Source organism: Rana temporaria, chromosome 2 (genome assembly GCF_905171775.1).
Source record: "Rana temporaria chromosome 2, aRanTem1.1, whole genome shotgun sequence".
Lineage (NCBI taxonomy): Eukaryota > Metazoa > Chordata > Amphibia > Anura > Ranidae > Rana > Rana temporaria.
The window spans coordinates 134,900,315-134,907,544 of NC_053490.1; the positions used below are offsets into that span (position 1 = coordinate 134,900,315).

The window sequence follows — 7,230 nt, forward strand, 5'->3', positions numbered from 1 at the left end:
GTTACTATCTAGAGATAATTATCAATAGAATGTATCTACTGGGCTTTACCTTCGACTTGTATCTGCAGAGCCTTACCACAGACTACTACTGCACACCAAATTGAAAGCTTCTCTGCACATCAGACCAAGGTGATGATGTACCACAATCCAACCCCTCAGCCTCATTCTGTTGTCAGAATCCACACAAACCTGCTCTACATGTTTCTGTAGTCCAAATACAGAGACCAGCCTAGGGTAACATTGCTGCTCCTCCAGTACAGTAAATGAGAGTTGTCCCCTAGAACAGGAAATATCTTACTGGCAGGTAAAGGAGAAAGACTAAAAAAAGAAAACTAACATCACATCTAAAGACTGGTAAACTGATATACAGCACCTTGAAAAAGTATTCATACCCCTTGAAAACTTCTACATCTTGTCATATTACAACCAAAAACATAAATGTATTTTATTGGGATTTTATTTGATAGACCAACACAAAGTGGCACATAATTGTGAAGTGGATTAAATGGTTTTCAATTTTTTTAATACAATATGTGAAAATGTGCGGGGGGGGGGGGGGGGGTGGCTGGCGGCGTTCTGAGCCGTTCTGGCCAAGTGTCCTCTCCTGGGTCCTGATCGAGCGGGCATTGTCGGGGTGTCCCTCCAGCGTCCCCTCTGGGTGCCTGCTTCCATCCTCCTGTTGGCGGTTCCGCGGCTCGTCCAGCGGCCGCGCCGCTGCCCCCAGTGGCTTTTGCTCTCCCTGTGCCCTGCAGGGTGGGAGATTCGAACATGTCCCTGTCTTCTGCCCTGCCTATTATGTCTATACAGGATCTCCTGCGCCCTGCAGGGCGGGGGATTTGAATGTGCCCCTGTCCTCTGCCCTGACTGCACTGCCAGTCCAGGATCTCCCTGGGAGATCATTTTTCTTACCCAGTCGCCCACCCTGTACTTGGCTCCCATGATGGCCGTGATCTCCCTGCACCCGGACAGGCGGGAGATGGCCACTGCGCGCCAGCTATACACCCATTACAGCCGCCTGCAGTGCATCAGCGTTACCCCAGCCCGGTCGGGGCGGGAGACCACCTCTCCGCGTCTGCCACCCACACCTTGCAGCTGCCGGCTGTACGCCAGCATCCCCCGGCGCCCGGCTGGAGCGGGGGATGGACGATCTGCCCCTGCCTCCCTCTCCTCACCGTGGGCTCACGCGTACCCGCACCTCCATGCGGGCTGCCTGCCACCACCCAACCTTGTCTCCCTGTGCCTGGCAGGGCGGGAGACTCCGCCTCCGGTTCCGGTATGTCGACTGCTCCTGCCCTGGGTTCTGGAGTCCATGGTTGCTCGTGTTGCTGCTCGGCTGCTGTCCTTGGCCAACCGGGCTCCTCAGAGTTGGTGGTCGGATCCCCGCCCCTGGACCTTTCCTGTCGTTCAGCTCCTGCTGTGGTTGATCCTGCTTCGGACGTCCCGCCTGGATCTGCTGCCAGTCGCCCTCCATCGACTCCGCGTATCAGTGAGTATGACTGTGATTTGATTTGGGGTAGACCTAATGACCCTCCCATATCGGGCCCACCAGATGATCGCATAGCTACGGTCGTTAAATCGGTCTTGTCCCAGATGGGGGTCTCGGGTCCGACGACTGGTTTGGGCGGTTTCTCCTACTGGCACGCACTTGACGGATGAGGTTAAGGGTCGGCATTGTTGGAGAAGGCGGACATCGAGTCCGCCTTTCGCCTCCTCCCAGTCCACCCGGACTGCTTCCACCTCCTGAGCTGCCACTTTCAGGGAAGCTACTTTTTTGAGATGTGCCTGCCCATGGGCTGTGCCATATCGTGTTATTTCTTTGAACTGTTCAGTAGCTTCCTTAAGTGGGTGGTTGCCCAGGAGGCTGGTTTCCAATCCTCACTACATTACTTGGACGACTTCCTCTTCGTGGGCCCAGTGGACAGTGGTCGGTGCCAGCATCTCCTCTCTGTTTTTCAGGACACCTGCAGACGGTTTGCCGTTCCGCTGTCCGCTGACAAGACCGAGGGTCCCGTGACTGTTTTAGCCTTTTTGGGCATAGAAATAGACACGATGGTGATGGTTTTTCGGTTGCCCAGTGACAAGCTGGCTAGGCCAGTCTCCCTGGTCCGCTTGGCAAGAGTTGCCAAGAAACTGCAATTGAAACAGCTTCAGTCTTTGCTGGGTCATTTGGTCTTTGCCTGTAGGGTCATCCGCAAGGGGTGGGCTTTCTGCAGACGCCTGGCTTGGGCCATGAAGGGGGTGGGTGCCCCCCACCACTATGTCCGTATCACCAAGCCCATGCGAGACGACTTGGGGATATGGCTGTCTTTTCTCCAGACCTACAATGGGCAGTCTTGTTGGCTACAGGAGGAGGTGCCAAATTCGCAGATGGAGCTGTACACGGACGTGGCAGGCTCCTGTGGTTTCGGCGCCTTCTTCCAAGGGGAGTGGTCTGCTGAGTGTTGGCCGGCCTCATGGGCCCGCATGGATTTGTTGTGCAATCTCACCCTGCTGGAGCTCTTTCCAATCGTTGTCACTATTGAGCTGTGGGGTGACCGGTTGCGCGACCGCCAGGTCGTTTTCTGGACCAACATCATGAGCGTGGTGCAGGTGGTTAACCAACAGTCAGCTAGATCCCCTCCAGTCGTATCGCTGCTACGTTTTTTGGTTTTAAAATGTTTGCAGTTTAACATTTGTTTTAGGGCCAAGCATGTTCCCGGGATTGCTAACGATATTGCTGAGGCTCTCTCCCGTTTACAGGTCGATCAAATTATTTTCCTGGCTCTGTCGGCTTCCCTGGAGGGCCTCCCCTGTCCGGCCTACTTGTGGAACCTCGTTTCCGATGTTTGCTAGACCTCCTCCGGGCGTCGCTGTCCCTGCGGACGTGGGCGTCATACTGTCGAGTGTGGGACAAATGGGTCCAAGCGTCGGGCGGTGAGTTTTCGATTTTTTCTTCACTCGATAGACGCATTGCTTTGTTTTCTTACCTGGTTTATTTGCAGCAGAAAGGTGCTTCGGGTTCCACAGTTTCGTCTAACATGTCGGCGCTGTCCTTTTGGTTTCAACTCTTTGGATGGGAAGACCTCACAAAAGCCTTTCCGGTTCGACGGGTACCTCGGGGCTGGAGACGTGTCACCCATTCCCCCGACTCTCAGCGACTGGTTTCCCTTCCGATCCTCTCCGGTATCCTTTCCCTGCTACTGTCTGTATGCTCCTCTTCTTTTGAGACACTTCTTTTTCGCATGTTTTTTTCTTGGGCATTTTTTGGGGCCTTTTGCATTGGCGAACTGGTGTCCAAATCCACGTCCTCGCCGGGCGGCATCATGACGGAGGATGTCTCCGTCTCGGAGCGCTGCGCGTCGGTGCTGTTGCGCACCTCAAAGACTGACGGTTTTGGCAAGGGTAGACGGATTGTTCTGTACCCTTGCGATGGCCCCTTTTGCCCTTTGTCATTAGCCTCCCCTTTTCGTGGCTGCGCGCCCCCCCGTTCCCCACCTTCTTTGTCCATGCGGATTCCTCATCCCTGAGCCGGTTCCAATTTTTACAGGTTTTCCGTCATTGCCTTGATATAATGGGCCTTTCCTTTGCGCGATTTCGCGACCCACTCATTTCGCATCGGTGCTGCCACCACTGCTTTTGGTATGGGTTTTTCCGATACGGAACTCCAGCGTCTGGGTAGGTGGGAATCGTCCCGGTTTTCTCTGTATGTCTGCCCATACTTGTTGTTTTAATTTTCAGATCGCCTCCCGACGCAAATATGGATGGTGGGGGATTCCTTCATCTGCTGGGCCGCTCGTCGGTCGGCATTTCGGAATTTCGGCAAGATTTGATGATGGTCTTGCCAGGATCCGATGGCTCGGGCTCCGTGGGTTACACTGGTCGCAGGTCCTTCCGGAATGCTTGCGCCTTCGTGCTCATATTTCTGGCCCCATCATATTGGTTATCCACGCCGGTGGTAATGAAGTTGGTTATGCCCATTCCGTGAACTTGATTTCCACAATCAAGAGCGACATCGCCCAGTGTTATGCAGTCTTTACCAATTAAATACTCGTATGATCGGAAATCGTGCCACGATTGCTTTGGGCTCGGGTGATACCTGCCCCTCGCCTGGAACGCTTTTGTCGCAAAGTTAACTCCCAGGTCTCCAAGTTTGTTCGCCAGATCGGGGGGTTTGTGATCCGACAAAAGGATTTGGAGGGTGCCAATGGTGATCTGCTGAGATCAGATGGTGTTCGCCTGAATGACATTGGCCTGGATATCTTCAACCTTGGCCTTCAGTGTGGTGTGGAACAGGCGCTGGCTGCGGTGGGGCGCCCGTCATTTAGCCACTGACAGGCGGTGCCATTTTTCTTGACCTTGCCAGCATAAAATGTCTGTAATGGGTCATGCCCTTGTTGGAAACCGGAAGTAGGCGGCCTCCCCCCCATTTTGGAATTGTGTGCTCTCAGTACAACTGTGACTGGCACTGGTTATGAAATGTTCAATGTTAAAAATGTTATGTTTGATTAATAAAGCTGTGGCCTTGCCCTTTCCAACCAAATGGTTGTAAGAGTGTTTATTTATTAGGGTGAAGGGGCAAGGGGGAGGTGCTTTTTGCAGCCCTAGACATAAAAAAGCATTCAACTCCTGCAGGGTTTGGGTTTTTTCCTTTTCCCCAGCATTCAGCTTTAGGAAATTGGGGGATTGGTCCTGGATGAGAATGGAAAATGTATATCCCTGTCAGCCAGCACCACAATCAGGCCTCAGAGGTAGTGGTAGGATGATTGTCTGATATCAATGAATAGTCCATAGCCATTAGTTAATACTAAACAGCCACCAGTCAGAATGTTCATTTGAGAAAGACGAGATCACCATAAAAACAGACAGTTTTAGGAATGCCATACAGCAGATCTTTCTGAAGTATGCAAGGACAACTCTGGTGATAGACTTGGATGCAGAAAGTGTTACAATAAGAGTACCTGTAAATTGACCAGAACTGCCATATGGTCTTATTTATACTGTCTAAACTGTACAACATTTTGGCAATCCATTAGTTCATTAGTACTCCTAACTGGAAAATTGCCCAAATACTCCTATTGTTCCCTATTGGATAAATAGATCACCCTGTGCTGCATACTTCTATAAATAAGAAGGAACATAGACTTGGGTCCTCATCCAAACCACCACAAACCATAAGAATGGCACAGACAACATCATATCATACCACTGTATGTTCCATGTTCATTTAATCTGTATATGTCCATTTTGTTATTTAGACATTTTATATTCGCTCAAATCCCCATCATCTGCAAGTTTTAGCTCCTCCAAACAGAGCCACAGAAAGGCATATAGTGTAGTAACATCTTTTATTAGCCTAGAATGCAGCACTTACAAGCTGCATACGATCTCCTGCTGTATCTTACACTGAAAGATATTGTAAGTGCTGCAGTTTAAGCTATTAAAATACATTACTATACTATATGCCTTTCTGTGGCTCTGTTTGGAGGAGCTAAAACTTGATGATGGGGATTTGAGAGAATCATTTATACATATGCTGATGCCGATCAGATTGGAGATTTATTGATGTGGTTTGCTGTGTGATTCCCAGAGGTCCAGAGATATCTCATATTACATGCCTGTGGGTTACTTGGTGACCGAAGTTATCTGGTGAGAGTTTAAGAATTATCACTTCAGGTGAAGCATTATATTGAAGCACTTTGCACTTTAGAAAGTCATGGTGATTGGATTTCAAAGAATAATTTTTCTGCTTTTTTTGCACATACAGGGGGTCCCCGATTTACGAACAAGATAGGGACTGTAGGTTTGTTCTTAGGTCGAATTTGTTTGTAAGTCGGAACAGCGGCGCAGGAAAGAGCTGTAAACTGCAGACTTCAGTAGGCCGGACCAGGCTGCAGCCACGACGGGCGGTTTTAGAAGGCCACTGGACCGTACCAGGCCTGTGGATGGCCAGCCAGGATGACGAGGGGGCCCCTTAACTCGTGGCCAAGCCAGGAACGGCTCACTCCAGCAAGGCACAGGCCAGGAAGATGGTGGTGTAAATGTAAATGGGCAATTTGGGCATGGAAATTAGAACCGTGTGCATTTTGGAAATTGAAATCGACAAGCTTTCTCTATAGTTTGGCAATCTGCTCTGTGAGAAAACAAAGTCACCCTAATGACGCCTGCTAAACACTAGGAATCATAGCAACTCAACAATGTGTCAAAATGTTCACTTTTGTTTTCTGCAGTGGCCATTCTCTTGATTAAAAGCAGTACAGTAAAGGCGTAATATAGATCTGCCCTTTAGGTCCAAGAGGCACAAAAGTGGGGTAATATAGCTGCCAGTGCCACCAAAAAAGTAAGTGGGACCATGTAACTTGTAGAAAAGGGACAAACACATGTATACCTTTCAACTTTCTCAGATGAGAGAGGGAATATTCCATTTATTAAGAATGCACAGAAATTATTAAACCCCAAGTGCTTTTTTACTACGACTATTCCTGCATACTGGCTTTTAAAAACAACAAATGAAACAATTTAGGAGCTGGTCGAAAGTTTTAATGTAGTGCCACACCATTGGTAGCTGCATGGTCATTTTTTTCCATGGAGGTTTAGACATCAGACCAAAATTAGGGACAACTGATGAATTAAAAGAGACAGGGATTTCTAAATGGCAAAGGCTATAATGGTGGGGGGAAATGATGGACATTTGCAAGCTGTACATTGCAAAGCCTAAACCATTGACAAGGGTTTGGGAACCTCACATATATGCTATAGAATCAACAGGCAAAATAAGATAGTAATAAACAGCTAGTAATAAATAGAATTACCTTGTAGAGTCCTGGATTCTCAAAGTTATCGGACATTAGACACCGAAGTCCAGCAGAAACTGAAGACCAAGCCCAGCAGATCAATAACTGTTCAGCGTTATTGACATAACCATGGTAACCAAGACTGCTGTGCAAACTATCTGTATGTGAAGCTGACTTCATAGAAAAGGAATTTTGCGTGCATGGCAACCTTCTACAAGATGCAGGAAGAATTAGTTTTATATTGAACGGTCATTTATTAAAGGTTTAGTGCCAAGCATAATTGGATAGAGTTATCACTATGACAGGATCCAATAACTACGGTTACAACATTTTGATAAGTGTCTCAACAGCAATTGCTTTTCTGTATCTGCTTCTGATACTGGTAACATTCATCCAAGAGCTGCCGCCTGTCCTGCTGATAAATGGCCTCTATCCTCAGGAAAGCCTGAATTAATCTGAC

The 7,230-nt window shown here is 48.8% G+C and overlaps 1 protein-coding gene across 1 annotated transcript in view; it reads right to left on the bottom strand.

The window, feature by feature from the left end:
* Positions 1 to 6,877, bottom strand: part of RDH5 (retinol dehydrogenase 5) — a 59,105-nt gene extending 52,228 nt beyond the window's left edge. Inside the window, exon 1 of the mRNA XM_040341139.1 lies at positions 6,789 to 6,877. The gene's annotated coding sequence lies outside the window, so the exon portion shown is untranslated. The remainder of the gene's footprint in view (positions 1 to 6,788) is intronic.
* Positions 6,878 to 7,230: the final 353 nt, after the last annotated feature.